Source organism: Phacochoerus africanus, chromosome 10 (genome assembly GCF_016906955.1).
Source record: "Phacochoerus africanus isolate WHEZ1 chromosome 10, ROS_Pafr_v1, whole genome shotgun sequence".
NCBI lineage: Eukaryota > Metazoa > Chordata > Mammalia > Artiodactyla > Suidae > Phacochoerus > Phacochoerus africanus.
In genome coordinates this window covers 66,609,432-66,627,500 of record NC_062553.1, presented here as the reverse complement: position 1 = coordinate 66,627,500, position 18,069 = coordinate 66,609,432, and positions in this window count along the sequence as shown.

Below are 18,069 nucleotides of genomic sequence, written 5' to 3'. Positions count from 1 at the left end.
GAAATACTTGCTCTTTATTCCTTTAGCTGGCATTTAAATTAAAAGAGAAAAAAAAATTCTTAAATGCCTAATGAAAAAAATTCCATATGTAATGGTTCTTTATTTACTGGTATTAGCGATTTGTAATAGACTATTAAAGAATTTCAAAATATACATATGAAAAATCAATATTGTCTTCATGATTTTAACTACTTTCCACAAGGTTTTTACTATTTTTTTTTTTTTTTTGGTCTTTTTGCCATTTCTTGGGCCGCTCCCACGGCATACGGAGGTTCCCAGGCTAGGGGTCGAATCAGAGCTGTAGCCACTGGCCTACACTACAGCCACAGCAACTTGGGATCTGAGCCGCATCTGTGACCTACACCACAGCTCATGGCAACGCCAGATCCTTAACCCACTGAGCAAGGGCAGGGACCGAACCTGCAACCTCATGGTTCCTAGTCGGATTCGCTAACCACTGAGCCACGACGGGAACTCTGGTTTTTACTATTCTTAAAGATTAAATAATAAAATGAAGTCTAAAATTTATAATTTCATCTTCTTTTTTTAAAGATTCCAGGCCTGGAGTTCCTAGCCTGGGAACCTCCATGTGTCACGGGAGCAGCCCAAGAAATGGCAAGGAGACAAAAAAAAAAAAAAATTCCATGCCTGGGTCTCTGGACTGGTAAAGAAGATAATTTAAGGGAGTCTTCAAAATGGATGGATTAGAACCAAAATACTTTCTTGAAAAGGCCTTATATTCTCTTTGTTACATGCTTAGATAGCAGTGTAATATTCTTCAATGACATTTTTGGTCAAGGAGTTCGTTGAAATGGATTTCCCTAGAGCTTTTGCCGTATATTAAGTTTTGGATATCTTATTAATCATAGTCTTCGGCCATTATATTTTATATATTAATAATTTAAAATGGCACCAAGAAAGTAACCAATAAACATGTTATCAAAATTTTGTTTGCATAATATTTCATTAGTTACTGTCAGAAAAATCAACAGTGAGTTATCATAATATCAAACACTAAGAGTTCCCATTGTGATTCAGAAGTTTAAGAATCTGACTAATATCCATAAGGATGTAAGTTTGATCCCTGGCCTTGTTCAGTGGGTTAAGGATCCTACATTGCCACAAGCTGTGCTTTAGGTTGTAAATGTGACTCAGATCCAGCGCTGCTGTGACTGTGGCATAGGCCGGCAGCTGCAGTTCTGATTTGACACCTAGCCTGGGAACTTCCAATACTTCAAGTGTGGCCATAAAAAGAAAAAAAAAAATTCAAACATCAGAATTTATTAAATACCTTCTATGTATAAATAATATGTCTTAGATATAATAAGGAATAAAACATGGATCCTAAATTCAAAGAACAGTACGTTGTGTTAGGAAGAAAAAGAAAATACAGAGAACTAACTCTAAGAGGGTTTAGCAAACATTTGGTCCTATCGAAGCTGTCCATAAGATTTTTGGTCCATACCAAATGGTCATTGATATTTTGTCCTATCTAAAACATACATGAACATATTTGATCTATACCATGTAGTTCTGGATAGAACCAAATATCATGAAACTTTTGCCATGGACCAAATGTCCACATGAACATCCTGGATGGGACCAAATATGACCAAATTTCAAGAACATTTTAGCATGGACCAAAAGTCTTATAGACATTTTGGACAAGACCAAATGTTCTAGGCATATGCACACTGAGGTATATGGAATAACTGGCCCATGGGAACCTGCTGTATAGCACAAAGAACTCTACCCAGTATTCGGAGAAAATCTATGTGGGAAAAGAATTGGAGAGAATAGATATGCATATATGTACGACAGGATCACTTTGTTGTACCGGAGAAATTACTGCAAACTTGTAAATTAACTTACTTCAATAAAAAACTCAAAAAAAAAAAGCAGTATGTAAGAAACAGACACAATACTAATAACTGGTATTCACTGGGAACTATGTATCAAGCACAATGCTATACAATTTACATGGCTTTACTTCAACTGATCTTCATTCAGTTCTTTAAAATAGGTATTCTCTTGAAGAGAACAGCAGCAAGGATAATGAGCCTATCGTGAAGAATGGCAGGCCTCCAACCTCTCACAGTATGCATTCCTTCCTCCACCAGTACATGGGGTCCTTCAAGAAGTCCCCGTTGTGGAGACCACATAGCGTTATTGGAGGAAGCCTTGGTTCCTTCATGGCAATGCCCAGAAATGGAAGCAGATTAGGGCTACACTCGTGGCATATGGAGGTTTGCAGGCAAGGGGTCAAATCAGAGCTGTAGCTGCCGCTTTTGCCACAGCCACAGCAATGTGGGATCCGAGCTGCATCTGTGACCTATACCACAGCCCACAGAAATGCCGGATCCCCAACCCACCGAGCGAGGCCTGGGATCAAACCTGCATCCTCACGGATACTAGTCGGATTCATTTCTGCTGCGCCACAAGGGGAACTCCTCTCGTCTTTTTTGATGGTGTCTTATATATCACGTTTTGATTTTTTGAAAATAATTTTAAGTATAATTATTTTATACTCTTATGATGTAATTATATTTACTGAAAAAAATAAAATAGGTATTCTCATTTTTAAAGTTTTGCTACTCAGTAAACTGCAGAGAAAGTAATTATCACCCAACCAAACATGTCAATATTCAGTAAAGCATTGAAAAAAGAATCATTTAATTTATGATTTGTTTCTTTATAGGTTTCGATTATTCATTCTTATCCTGATATTCCTATTTGAGTGATAACCTAGAAAAAGATTACATTTAACTCAACTTCATCTGAAGTTATTTTATGTCTTAAGACACCATGATTTTGACCTAGGCAATTTAGTCAAGCTTATAATGTTAAAATACCTCATTTCCCCTTTATGGCTAGTTAAGATATATTCAATTTCAAAAGGCTGGACTAATCCTACTAATTCTGTAGCATCTAAAGAAAGGAAGTTTTGGATGATCCAATTATCTTTATTTTTCATGTACATATTGAAACAATTGCAAGACTCTACTGCTGCTATTGGTGGTATTTGCTCACACCATTCCCAGTAAAGACCACTCTTGTCCACAATAGCATGTCAGATTTGCATCACTTCTGTCAAGGTCTCCGTGTATAATGACTCACATTTTCTTCTTTATCACATCTCCCAATCCTCTGCTCCCTCCTAGCACACAATTGAGTACTCTTCCTACAGCATTGCTCCCTCTGGTATTAACCATTCTCAGTTGTGGTACAGACTCTTTTACCAAAGATTCACCACTGAGCAATAAAGAAAACTATGCTATTGATACATAAAACAACTTAGAAGACCCTCCAGGGATTTATGCAGAGTTAAAAACAAAAACAAAAACAAAACCAGCAAAACGGCTACCCCCCAAAGGTCAAATCTTATATGATCCTATTTACATAAAATTCTTAAAGTGATGAAATTACTGAAATAGAGAACTGATTAGTGGTTGGCGGGATTTAAGGAAGGGGCTGGAGTGAAGCAGGTGAAGTTATAAGAGGGGAAACCTGAGGGATCTTGTGATAGAAATAGCCTGTATTTTAACCGTATCAATATCCTGTTTTGACATTACACTGCAATTCTGGGGAAAACTACATAAAGGACATTTAGAATCTTGGTATTATTTCCTATAACCTCATATGAATCTACAATTCCCTTAAATTTTGTTAAATAATAATTTAAAAAACAGTTTTAGAAAGTGCTGTTAACTACTGCCTGAAATAAAACCTAGTCCAAGAAAATCCATTATAGTGCAACGTAAGAGGATTCTAAGGCTTGGTAAAGGGTGTGAATGAAGTCTCAACTTGGAAGGCACCTGCTAATTACTGGACACTTGATTACCTGTTCCTAAGACTCAGCTCTGAGCCCTGGCAATACAAAGATGAATCTGCATCCTCTTAAAAGATTAATAGCCTGGTTGTATCAACAGGGAAGTATTAAAAATAATTGTACACAAGATAGTAAATCAGCTATACTTTAATTAAAGAAAAAAATTGTAGAAATCTACTCAAACTCTGTGATGACCTTGACTGAAGGAAATTTGCAAATATTTTTTCTCAATAATCTGACTTTTCAGCTATTGTTTTCAGAAGAGCAAATAGAGCAGAATAATACCCTTTAGCAATCTGGTGACCCTTTAATAGCAGCCCTGCATTATTCACCTTTCTTTCTATGAGGTAAGGATCAAATGATTTATCTATTAATCTCTTATCAGGAATGCAGTTTAGTGTAAGCTGATTACAGGGATTGTGTTCCCAAGAAGAAAATAAAATCTACACTCAGCCTGTTCCAAAAGGAAAATGAATAAATTAAGGCTGTAGAATAGAGTCTATCTTTTAAGCCGGAGGTGGTAAATCTTCCCCTTCTTTCCTGGTTTAAAGTTTATTGTTTGTCTGTTATTCTCAATTACCTACATCTTTCCTACACATTAGACAAGTTCTTCTCAGGTTCCCAAGGCATTCTTCGATGTGGAATCAAATATCCTACCTATTTCAAAAATGTTATTTTTGCTTCAAATTCTAAAATTTTTGAATGCCCTATTTTAAGATAAAATCTCGAAAATAATTTAGACTAATTCTCAATTACTTTAATAATATAATTATGTCCATTGTATTTTTTCATTGTCTATGATTTAAGTGTTTCCATCTTCTCAAATTAAATATGCAAATAGAAAATTTACTCTTCCAAGGCAGGAAAAAAATAGTTTGAAATAAGAAAGCTATCCTTGTTTGTTTGTTTTTTTTGGGAAATAAAGAAATTTCACAACCTATTAGTGAGAAAATCTAAGTGCTTTATCGTACATAATTTAATAAAATCTAGGATTTAATGATTAAATGAAAATCTATATTTAAATATATAAAAAATGTCAACATATTGTTTGGCTGAAAGACCTTTCTTTAATATTGGGCCACAATTTGTGCTTTTATTCTTAAGACATCACTGTAATGAACCAGCATGAAACCCTGTATTTATTCCACCTGATAAGTGAGGACAGTTATCTTTTATATTGAAGAGTTTTATTACTAAGAAACTAGATTCCTGGCAGAACATATGTATTTTTAAAAATTTTATTGGAGTATAGTTAACTTACAATGTTGTGTTAGCTTCAGGTGTACAGCAAAGTGAACTCAATGTGTGTTTATATATATATATATATATTGGGTAGATATCCCTATGCTATGCAGTAGGTCCTTGCTACTTATCAGATTTGTATATAACAGTATGTGCATATTAATCTGAACCTCCCAGTTTATGTTTTCCCTTTGGTAATCATAAGCTTGGTTTTAAAATCTATGAGTCTATGTTTCTTTTGTGAATAAGTTCTTTTGTATCATTTTTTATTAAATTTCACATATTAGTGACCCCATGTGATAGTTATCTTTCTCTGATTTACATAGCTTAGTAGGATAATCTCTAGGTCTATCCATGTTGCAGCAAATGGCATTCTTTCATTCTTTTTGTGGCTGAGTAATATTCCATTGTGTATATGTACCACATCTTCTTTATTCAATCCTCCATTAGTGGACATTTAGGTTGCTTCCATGTCTTGGCTATTGTAAATAGTGTTGCAATGAATACTGGGGTGCAAGTGACTTTTTGATATAGTTTTCTCTGGATATATGCCTGGGAGGGGGTTGCTGGATCATATGGGAGTCCTATATAAGCTCATGTACCTGTGGCCAGTTAAACTATGACAAAGGAGGAAGAATATACAATGGAGAAAAGACAGCCTCTTCAATATGTGGTTCTGGGAAAACTGGACAGCTACATGTAAAAGAACGAAATCAGAGCATTGTCTTACACCATGTACAAAAATAAACTCGAAATGGATTAAAGACCTAAGCATAAACCTAGATACTATAAAACTCTTAGAGGAAAATATAGGCAGAATATAATTTGACGTAAATCACAACAATATGTTTTGGATCCACCTCCCAGAATAGTGAAAATAAAAATGAGCAAATGGGACCTATTTATTTATTTATTTATGGCTTTTAGGGCTGTACCGCAGCATATGGATGTTCCCAGGCTACAGATCCAATCAGAACTGTAGCCACCAACCTACACCACAGCTCACGGCAACCCAGATCCTTAACCCACTGAGTGAGGCCAGGGATGGAAACCTCATCCTCATGGATGTTAGTTGGGTTCATTAACTGCTAAGCCATGATGGAACTCCAGGACCTAATTAAACTTAAGAACACACAGATTTTGAATCTATAAGAAAAAAACCTACTTTGTGTTTTAAATCCTCAAGTCAGAATAAATAATAACTACTTTTGGATTTTGTTTGTGTTTTTTCTTGGCTGTGGTACATACACAATAGCAGAGATTTAATAATAAAAAAATCCATAGTTGATGCCATTGAGTTTTCAAACTTCTTTCAACCCATATTTCTTTCCTATTTGAGACCATGAAGTGTCCCTCATTTTCCTTCACATTATAGATGTGTATTATTCTTAATAATTACAGGTGTTTTATAGATAGAGAAAATCTATCACAAAGAATTCAAATGATTTCCCTCAAATGTTACACTTAGAAAGAAATGAGATTTGTTCTGTATTATAAATGACATCTGCTTTTCCAATACCGGTCATTGAAACGAGGCTAAGATCATCCCAAATTTTCAAGCAATATCCTCCATGCTCTGTCCCTTCCTTTATTCAATAGTTCCTCCTTCAAATCTTATTGATACATAATTGGCACATAGCATCATATAAGTTTAAGGTACACAGCATAATTAGTTGACTTACATACATCATGAAATGGTTATCATAGTAAGTTTAGTGGACATCTACCATCCCATATAGATACAAAATCTTAAAAATAGAAAAAAATTTTCTTGTGATGAAATCTTTCAGTATTTAATCTCATCAATTTTTATATGTAGCATACAGTAGTAATTACCTTACTTTTTGATGTGATTGTAAATAGGATCGTTCTTATTTTCCTTTTCTAATAGTTTGTTGTTAATGTGTAGAAATGCAACATCTGCTAACAGGGACAGTTTTCCTTCTTCCTTTCCCATGTGGATTCCTTTTATATCTTTCTTAATTGCTGTTGCTAAGTCTTCTAATATTATGTTGAATAAAAGTGGTGACAGTGAGCATATATTTGTCTTCTTGCTCCTCCTCTTAGAGAAAATGTTTTAAATTTTTTCACCATTGAGTATAATGGCTTCAAAATTTCTGAAAGCAAATTTTTACAAGCAAACGTGAGCAGTATAGGGAGCAATGGTGCCCGTGGGTGCTCATAGTGTGAGTTTTGGGGGTTTGGGTGTTATAAAAGAAGAGAGCAAAGTAAGAGACTACAGTAGGGGAAAAATGCAGACATGCACTGGTATTTTACATACACACATAAGTATATAGCTGCAGGAGTGGACATCTTGATGGAGCTTTTTAAGACAATGGGAGGAAAAAAAAGTCAAACATGATTTCTAGGGACTGCCTTGTAAAGAAAAGTAGACTTAGGCTAATTGAGGGGGAAGCCAGCTGTTGATGTTAGTTCCATGGGGATAAATTTGCTACTGTTGCTGACAAAATTCTATGAGCATAATTACATCTGGCTCATTGAGAATTTAATTAAATTGCCCATTTCTACTTTGTCACTGCTCATAAGCCATATCTAGCATTCTATCTAGCCCATCTTGCTATTGAATCGGAAAGTGAAAATTGGAAGAATAACGATAAAATTTCACTCGAACCTAGTGCTGATTACCAATGGAGCATTGTACTAAGTGCTTCATGAACATCTGTTTAAATTTGCACATTGTCTTTATGAATTTGGTACAATATTATCATTATTTTATATAAGATAAAACAGAAGTACAAAGACAGTATGTAGCTTTCCCAATGTCCAAGAACTGGGAATCAAATCTAGGCAATTCTGCTCTGCAGTAAAACCCTACCTCATCCTTGACCTAACTTTGTGTTGTATAAATTAGAAAATTGACACTCGGAGTTCTTGTCGTGGCTCAGTGGTTAATGAACCTGACTGGCCACCATGGGGATGCTGGTTCAATCCCTGGCCTTGCTAAGTGGGTTAAGGATCTGGTGTTGCTGTGAGCTGTGGTGTAGGTCACAGAGGTGGCTCAGATCCTGCATTGCTATGGCTGTGGTGTAGGCTGTCAGCTGTAGCTCTGATTCTGATTCAACCCCTAGCCTGGGAACCTCCATATACTGTGGGTGCGGCCCTAAAAAAGACAAGAAAGGAAAAAAAGAAAAAAAAAAGAAAAAAGAAAGAAAATTGACACTGGGCAAATTAAGAAATGTTTCCCAATCTATACTGGGAACAAAGTGGCAGGGACCAGATTAGAAAGTATCCTTGCAAGTTCTGACCTGCAAACCTAAAGCTCTAACATAATTGGCTGAAAATGGTACAGACTAGAAAGTGTAGGATATTTAAAAATAAAGCTATGACAAAACAAGAGAGTTAATTACATCCTAGGTAAAGGACTGTGAACAGTGTGAATGGGGAAGGGGTGGGTGCTGTGATACACCAATTTATGCTCTCTGTGCCTTTACCCCCTCTAGACTTTCAGGACATTCAACCTGTCTCAGAAAGTTACAATTCTTCAGGAAAAGTTAAAGATGATACAAAGAATTCTGAATCACCATTCTGTGTCTATTTATTGGTTAAAGTTGTGAGTACATTGAGATATTCATAAGGTGTATATTCAACCATGTCAATTAAAATACAGTATAGTCAGGTGACATAAAATTAACCCTAGACTCAGTTATTTATTTCTTTGAGAATAAATAGTACCTAGAGTTCCTGTCATAGCTCAGCAGAAACGAATCTGAGTAGCATCCATGAGGATGCAGTTTCGATCCTTGGTCTCGATTAGTGAGTTAAAGATGCGCGTTGCCATGAGCTGTGGTGTAGGTTGCAGACGTGGCTTGGATCCTGTGTCTCTGTGGCTGTGATTTAGGCCAGTGGCTACATCTCCGATTTGACCCCTCACCTGGGAACCTCCCTATGCTGCGGGTGTGGCCTCCCCCCCCAAAAAAAATAAGAATAGACTGTACCTTAAAAGATCTCATAGATCTCAAGTTAATATAAACTTCGGAAGGTTCAGAACTATAATGTATAGTATCACCTTAATTTTGCTTAAACTCAAATGAAAGCACCATTATACACCCTGCAAAATATACAAAAAGATGCATTTTATTTCACACAAACAAAAGCAATCATTTATTTTGTATTTCAAATAGTCATAAAACAATCTTTTTAGAATAGTTGTTCTTTGATATGTTTCCCTCATCCAGCTATGAAATTCAAAATTCTCAAAAGCATTACAAGATAACTTCTTCTAGAGCATAAATGATGAAAATTTATGCCAAAACAACTTGAATAAAAATCTAGAAAATAGGTAATTTAAAGACAACAGAAAACTCTTCTAAGAACTTAGCTATAAAATCATAATTTCTAAAGATATTTTTTGATAATTGGTTATATAGAATTTTGACTCAGTTGAGACATAAAAAGGACTACTCAATCTAAAAAAACCATTAAATGTTCATTTTTAAAAACTATACCAAGGAGTATACACAATAGAGACTCCTACCCAAGCACACACTTTATCAGGTTGCACGTGCATGAGGTACGGATATGGAGTGGGTGTGTCCAACGCTATGGAGGTTAGGGAGGGAGAAATGATGAGGTAAAGTTTGGAATATTAAAGTACAAATTACATATTAATAGAAAATATCATTTTTACGTGTTGCTGATGCAGCTTATGAGGACTTGGGCCCAAACCACACTTCTTTAAGAGAGCTTTTGTTGTTTCTTTTTCAAGAAATGTAAACCACAAGGAAAAATATGGCAGTGGAAGAAACTGCTCACCCTCCCAAGCCTACTAAAGGGAAGAAAGATCCAACCGGATGTCTGCTTGCTTCTCCCTCACCTTGGAATGAGAGGAGGAAAGGTCTTCTACTCAAGCCCTTTTAACATTGTGATGAGCAAGAGTGGTATTTACCCTCCTTGTATTTGCGTATGCGTGCGTGCGTGCGTGCGTGCGTGTGTGTGTGTGTGTGTGTGTGTGTGTGTTAGTCTGGTTCCCAGTAAAGCAACTCTCTCACTCTCTTTTTCTTCCTAGAAAGGAAGTATGTGTGTGGGTGTGGGTGTGTTTTCAGGGTGAGGTGGGTATATAAATGGGAAGAAGGAGACTATACATCAGGCAGCACACTTTGTTATTTCCATGTCCAGGGTAAGGATAAGCCAGGATTATAGATAAAACCTACTGCTGTCAAACAGGGCAGCTAAGAAAGTAAGTCCTCATTGCAACTTTGATGCTGAGACATTCACTGTCTACCATTGGGAAAACTCAATTTTATTAACAATGAGAAAGAAAGGACAAAGAATACATGTCCATACTCAAAAGCTCCCAAACCTCTCCTTGTCTAACTAAACAAATTTCCCTTTCTTGAGGAAGAAGAGAATATATTTGATTGGCAAACTTTTTTTTTTTTTTTTTTTTGCTTTTTTAGGGCTGCACTTGTGGGATATGGAAGTTCCCAGGTTAGGAGTCAAATCAGCTACAGCTGCCGGCCTACACCACAGTCACAACAACACCAGATCCCCGACCCACTGAGCGAGGCAAGGGATTGAACCTGTGTCCTCATGGATTCTTGTAGATTCATTTCTGCTTCACCACAAAGGGAATTCCAGGCAACCATTTTTTGAGAATTTACTTTAATGCTCATTTTGGTTTCAATAGTGTTTACTCAACAAGCGTCAGGTAAGCGGGAGAATCTGTATTTGAACTCAAGTTTATTTTCCAGACACTGAAGTTTGTGATCTCATCACTATCACTGAGGGCTGATTACTGGACTTTGGGTCAAATTAGTTATTAGAGAAAACAATTGTGAGATTAACTACATACTAATATTTACTAAACACAATTGATTAAATAAAATTAATCTACTTCATCTAGGACTAAAAACTTATCATATCATATAACACCATAATTATTAATATAAATCTAAAAGATGTTAATTCATCAAAACTTCTTCCAAGTTCATTCTAAGGGTTAGGGTCAATGCTAGTCCATACCACTTGCAAGTGCAAATGTGCGTGTTATCCACTCTAATTCCAGGAGGTGCTATTCACATTGAAGTATAAAACCTGATGTCTTTATGTTAGACCTTGAAAGACAGTTTAGGGAGTTCCTAATGTTCCTCAGTGGTAATGAACCTGATTAGTATCCCTGAGAATGTGGGTTTGATACCTGGCCTTGCTCAGTGGGTTAAGGGTCCATCGTTGCCATGAGCCGTTGTGTAGGTTGAAGATGCGGCTTGGATCCTTCATTGCTGTGGCTGTGGCTGTGGCTGTGGGTGGCAGCTGTAGCTCTCATTCTACCCCTAGCCTTGGAACTTCCATATGTAAAAGATGTGGCCCTAAAAAAAGGCCAAAAAAAAAGTTTATAAAGGGGAATAACCTCCAGATCTTGCCATCAAGGGACTTTGAACTATGTTGAACATGTGGATTCCTTGGCTATTGAAGACATCGAAGGAAGAAATCTGGGTTCTGTCAGCCCACTTTTGGATATTGTCATTTACTCCTCAAAGTCAATATTTGTGTGTGTTTCTCATGAATATTTCTTTATGCAATAATGCCCCTTCACTGCTAGTATCCTACTTCTTCTCAGATGACTGAGGTGTACAAGGATATCAATATTTAGATGAGGGACTTTTCCACTTCTGAAGAAGGAAGTGAAGAGAAAACATTCTGGTGACACCCATCAGTGTAACCTGTCTTCACAGAGGGAAGTGGATTGATCTTCAGCCTAATCCCTGCCTTCTCAGAAAGATGAGCTATAATGACACAAGCAATTTCAAGGAAGTAACTCTTACCATTTTTTCTCTCACAGGAGTGGTGGTGGTGGGGGGGGGAAGGCCCTGGGCTTAGGAATTTACATGGATGCAAATCATTTCAAAAACGTTAACTTCTCATTTGGACTCACACATTCTTAAGAAGGGTAACTAGAAAAGTATATATGATCAGAGTACCTATTGTGACTCGATGGTAATGAACCTGACTAGTATCCATGAGGATGTGGTTTCAATCCCTGGCTTTGCTCAGTGGGTTAAGCATCTGGCATTGCTGTGAGCTGTGGTATAGGTTGTAGATGTGGCTAGTATCCTCCACTGCTATGACTGTGCTATAGGCCAGTGGCTGCAACTCCAATTTGACCCCTGCCTGGGAACATCTATATGCTGAAGATGCAGCCTTAAAAAAAAGAAAAGAAAAATATATATGCAGACACTGCAGATGTAAGAACAAAGAAATTTGGAGAACATAGATAAAAAATAGGACATTAAATTGCATACTCTAAGGTAAGGAAAATAAAAAGAATCTCTTTAAAACTTAAAAAATTGAGCTAGGAAAAACATCATAATCTAAGAAAAATGGTCATCATTTTTGCTTTGAGTTAGATATTACAAAAGTTAAAATTTCCAGTTCTACTCACTTGCCATTCTTAAACTTGCCCTTTTAAAAATTTAAAACATTTATTCACTATTATTAGGTTCATAGATTTAAGGATATTATTTTTATAAACATGCAATGAAAAATAATGTCTGCCGTGGTTATTATAATCCTGCATGGCTAAAATTTAGAAACACTTTTCCTCACAAATGTATATACAAAACAAATGTGTATTCATGTATATTTTATTAGACATTTGGAGACATTGAAAGAATCCAAACTTTTAAAGTATTTCTATATAGACTTGTTGATGTGAACACAGGGCTAATTTTAGGGAAAAAAGAATGCATGCATTGTGAATCTTTTCTATCTTTCTTAGTGTCTCTTCTATATTATTTTGCTAAGCCTACATGACTTACAAGTCACAAGTTGTTTTCTGAGTCTAATTATTTACCTAATATTTCTAAAAATTTAGCCAAAGCATTAAGAATATGTGAATATCATAGTAAAATTTTATCTATCAACAGATTTAGAATGCCTTCAATCAACAAGTATTTATAAATCAGCAAGGCAAATAGAATGTCTTGGTTGTTTTTCTGGTGTAATATCTGGGACATGATAGGCCTGGTGACTTAATGAATACATAAATGAAAGGATAGATAGATTAATGAATTAAGTAACCATAAATTATTAATGTATGTTTTTTTTAAAAAGTATGAATTTTTTTATCCATGGTTCTCAAAATATGGTCCTCAAACCAGTAGCATCAGCATTATCTTACACTTTGCTGGGATAGCAAATTCTCAGGCTCTACTCTAGACCAATTGGATCAGAACACTGGGACTTGGGACCCAGTAATCTGTGTTTTGTCATGGTCTCCAAAATGATTCTGAAACTTGCCAAAATTTAAGAATCTCTGATTTACATTGTTTTCCAATTAGTATACACTAATCAGAATGTGATAAGTTAATTAATAATGTGGTTGCCATGAATTCATGCACATCTAAGTAGACGATTTCTGAAATTTACACCTCATGCCAAAGTTTGCAAATCATATTCAATAGCATGTGCCTTACAAAAGTGTTTATGCTGTTTGGTTCATATAGTTAGTTGCCAATACTTAAGGCTTTAGCATTTGGACATTTCACAAAAAGAGTCTGGATCTCTAAAAACTCTGCCCTCTTTTTCTTCATGGCAGGCACATGCTGGACCTTAGCCCCTTTAGCATCAGCCTCATTGCCACATTATTCTCCCACTAAATCCCTTCTTTGTGTATATGTGACTTAGTGTATGAAAAAAAAAAAAAGCTGAGAGGTTGTAGAAATGATTAGAGGGACAAAATGTGCATTTGAGTGAATTCTGAAACCAGCTGTTCTACACATTTTTTCTGCTGCCAAAATTGTTATATCTTTAGTATATGTTTGTATATCTTTGCTCTTTCCATGATATTGGAAACTCATGTTTCTTTCAGATAAACACACACACACACACACACACACACACACACACACACACAAAATGGCTTTCCATCATGACCAAAATTATTACAAGACTTTTTTTTATAGGTTATAGAGAAGCAATGGGTTTCCATCCATTAACCCTTCAGATTTTCTCGCACTGCATTTCAGTCCCTTTGAAGCCATGTGGGAACCTTTAAATCTAGGTAATCTCTGACTTTGCTTACTTTTGGCTGATGCCCTGATTAATTTCCTTCACAGAGCATCTTAGCTGTTCCAGCTGTTGAAACAGCAGGCCTTGCCTTTGTGTGTGTAGCTCAAACTTTTATATCTCAACAGTCTATGAAGTCACTAAGTACAACACGCAACTCATACAAATGTATCCTTTCCCAGACGCAGGAGTGGCCTTCCTGAACTCATGTTGCCCTGCCCTTCCAGGACTACCACCAGTACCCAGGGTTTTCTTTCAGCAGCTGCACTACCAACTGAAACTGAAAAACGAAGAAGGAATTAAATCGTGAGGTAAAATTTTCTTTTCAAATATCTTTTCTCTAGGTTTGGATCTTGCATCCACAGAGCATTGAGCTCCTTGAATTATTTTTATATTTTAACACATATTTATCCCTGGAATGTTTTTGTTTAACTGTAATTTCCCCACAGGAAACTCAGGATTGTTGTTTATTTTGTGCAGAATCTCTTAGGCTTTCAGTGATCACCTTTAAGTTTCTGGGTTCAGTGGGATTCTTCTGACGCATGCCAGAATTGGGGGTCTTCACATGAAGCTGTAAACCTCTAAGAGAAAAAGGAATCCTCTTTAAGTTCTCACTTCTCTGTTCCCATTTAATCTCCACTCGTACACACACACGGGCTTACACACACTGGTGCTCTCCAGAGCATAGAACATGATATTTAATTCATTTATTTCAGTACCTAGAGTTTGATGCGGACCAAGAGAGTTGTACTTAGGGTGAAATAAATGAAAGACATTCTTTTCTCATTAAAAGAACCATTCCAAAGGAGACAGGTTGGGGGGTGGGGGAATGGGCTGGGGGTTAGGTATGGAAATGTTATAAAATTCGTATTGTGATGATCATTGTACAACTATTAATGTAATAAAATTCGTTAAGTTAAATTTACCCCAGGGGAAAAAAAGAACCGTTCGCTTTTAGTGTCAGATCACTCAGTTTCTCCTAAGAGGAGCACTGTTTTCCATTTTTCTCTTTTTTTCCATTAATTTTTTTTAAAGCAATTTTAGGGACTTCCCTTCCCCAGCAGGTTAAGGATCTGGTGTTGTCACTGCTGTGGTGCTGGTTTGATCCCCAGCTTGGGAAATTCTGCAGGCCCCAGGAGTAGCCAAAAATAAAATAAATAAAGCCAATTTTAGACATTTTAATTTTTAGCTTATGGCTCAACTAAACTAGGAAGATTTGTAGTATCATGTAGAGTATAATGTATAACCACATAAAATTTCTTGGCACTTTCTGGTAAGATTAAAAGATATTTGGGAATCAATTTTTATGTTTTAAAGTAAATATCATTCATAAACCGTCTTCTGAAGTACCTTAAAAACATTGGTTTTCTTATGTCTTCAGGCCCTTTCCCTTGAATCTATCTTCTCAAATAATTCTAAACTCATCATCCTCTACTGGTCAGGATGAGACAATTCTAATCCAAGACTGAGACTCCTAGGTTCTGATTTGGTTACACCCACTTCCAGATGTGATTATATTCAGCATCAGCTTGTTACTCATACCATCCTTCTCTGACAACATTTTTGAAGCATGAGGAGTTAAAGCTTTTTGTCAGAGAGAAGTTTGCTTTGCCAAAAAAAAAAAAAAAAAAAATCCCTGCAAACTGAACATCCTTAATTGCATGAGATAAATCAGGAAGATCTTTGACTCTGGTTGGGCCCACCCACATAAACTTGTAATATGACCAAGTGAGCAGCACTGGGAAAACTGAGGTCTGAGACATACACTCACCTGCTGGGTATCTGAGCAGATTCCCTGAGACTCTGTTTCCTAATCTCACCTACAGAATGAAAGTAAGACATTATCAGGGCAGGTAATGATTGGAGACAATATATATTAAGCAAAATCACAACAATTTATTTTCAAGAAGGCTCTTAATTCATTTCGAATAAACATTTATATACACCATATAGTGTTAGAGAGTAGATTAAAAGTGGTTTAAAATCATGCTTCCCATGTTTTTTGCAAATGTAAATTACTTGGGGATTTTATTAAAATATAGGTTCTGGATGGAAATGCTATAAAATTGGGTTGTGATGATCATTGTATAACTATAAATGTAATAAAATTCATTGAGTTAAAAAAGTATATATAGATTCTGATTCTGGACTGGGCTTTGAGATTCTGCTTTTTAGGGCCACACCCGTGGCATACAGAAGTTCCCAGGCTAGGGGTCAAATTGGAGCTACAGCTGCTGGACTACACCACAGCCACGGAAACGTGGGATCTGAGCCACCTCTGCAAACTATACCATAGCTCATGGCAATGCCAGATCCCCAACCCACTGAGCAAGGCCAGGGTTTGAGCCCACCTCCTCATGGATACTAGTTGGATTAGTTTCTGCTGAGCCACAATGGGAGCTCTCAAGTGATGACAATTATACATGGTGCTTGCACATAGACTGTATTTAAATAAGAGTTATGAATCAAATAAGAGTTATGAATCAATTATATAAATATAAAACAATAGCACAAGTTAAATTAAAATGAATAAATAAAGAATGAAAAGGGTAAGTTAAGACATGAATTGCATGGCACCAGGAATGATGTTATAAATGTATAACAAAATGTTAACCACCTATGCTATGGGGAACAAATTTTTCTATGTGATTTGTAGTAGACAGTATAGAAAATAAATCTGAGTCCTCAATATTCATTTGTCTTCTCATAATAATCTCTATGTGTAGTAAGAGTTGGTAAATGGAGTTATATTCCTACTAAATTTTAGAATCTCTGGAGTTCCCTGGTGGCTCAGCAGGTTAAGGATCCAGTATTGTCACTCTGTGGCTCAGATCACTGCTGTGGCACAGGTTTGATCCCTGGCTACAGAAATTCAACATGCTAAGGGTTTGGCAAATTTTTTTTTTTTTTTTTTACATTCTCAAGCCAAAGAGGACAAAGAGAGCCTCACTTATTTTTCTCAGTTAATTCAGAATATACAAATGTTCAAATGAGGATTGGGATTGATATTTACTTTTGTGTAACTGGGAAGTAACATTTTTTGGGTTAGTTAATAGAACATATTTCATTTAAACTATCTCATTTATAATGTGAAACTCAAATCTAATATCTGAATATGTTATGTTGGCTTCTGTCACTTACTCCCAGAAGTGACAGAAGCCACTATCCCTAAGATCTTAGAACATTCTGGATGGGAAGTGCAGTTCTCATCATTAATTCATTTCCTTATTCAGTTCATTCCATATATACTTTATTCCAAGTACAGTGTTACATACTTGATTTCACTCCTTTCCACTTCCTGCTCTGCTAAGTTCTTGACTAATCACATTATTTATTCCCTTCTTGAGGCTGCTGACATGTTCCAAAGTAATTCCTGCTGGAGAATTTTTTTCTACTATAACCTGCCGCTGCACTAATAAGAGACTATTAAAGAAACCAGATATTTTTCCAAAAATAGAGGATAATTGAGAAGATTAGAGAACAAACCATTTAATATGGAATATTTAATAGGATTTTCCTAAATGCCCAGGGCCACCCAGCTCTCATTGGCATCCTTGCCTTTGGATCTTGCTTGTTCTAATGCCTTTTGTGTCTAGTCTGTGCTGAAAGTCTGCTCTTCCATAAATATAATCTTTTCTAGGCTTTTGAGTACCCAGGTCCTTTACTCCATGAGCAGTAAGGAAGATGCAAGAGTCAAATTATTTTCATTGTATTTATAGCATAAGATGTCATATATTTTAAGAATGCTCTATTATTTAACAAAACATTTTTACTGGGGAAATTAAAAAACATTTTTCTACCTATACCCGTTAATTATGAGATAATAAAATATGACATGAAATGCATTTCTTGTAATGTGAAATGTAGAAACGTTTCTCCATATTTCTCTCTTTTAGACTTTTCTATGGGATCCGAAGGGGGGAGTGGCAGGGTATGGAGGAGTTATCTCTAAAAATTAGATGTTACAGCAGCAT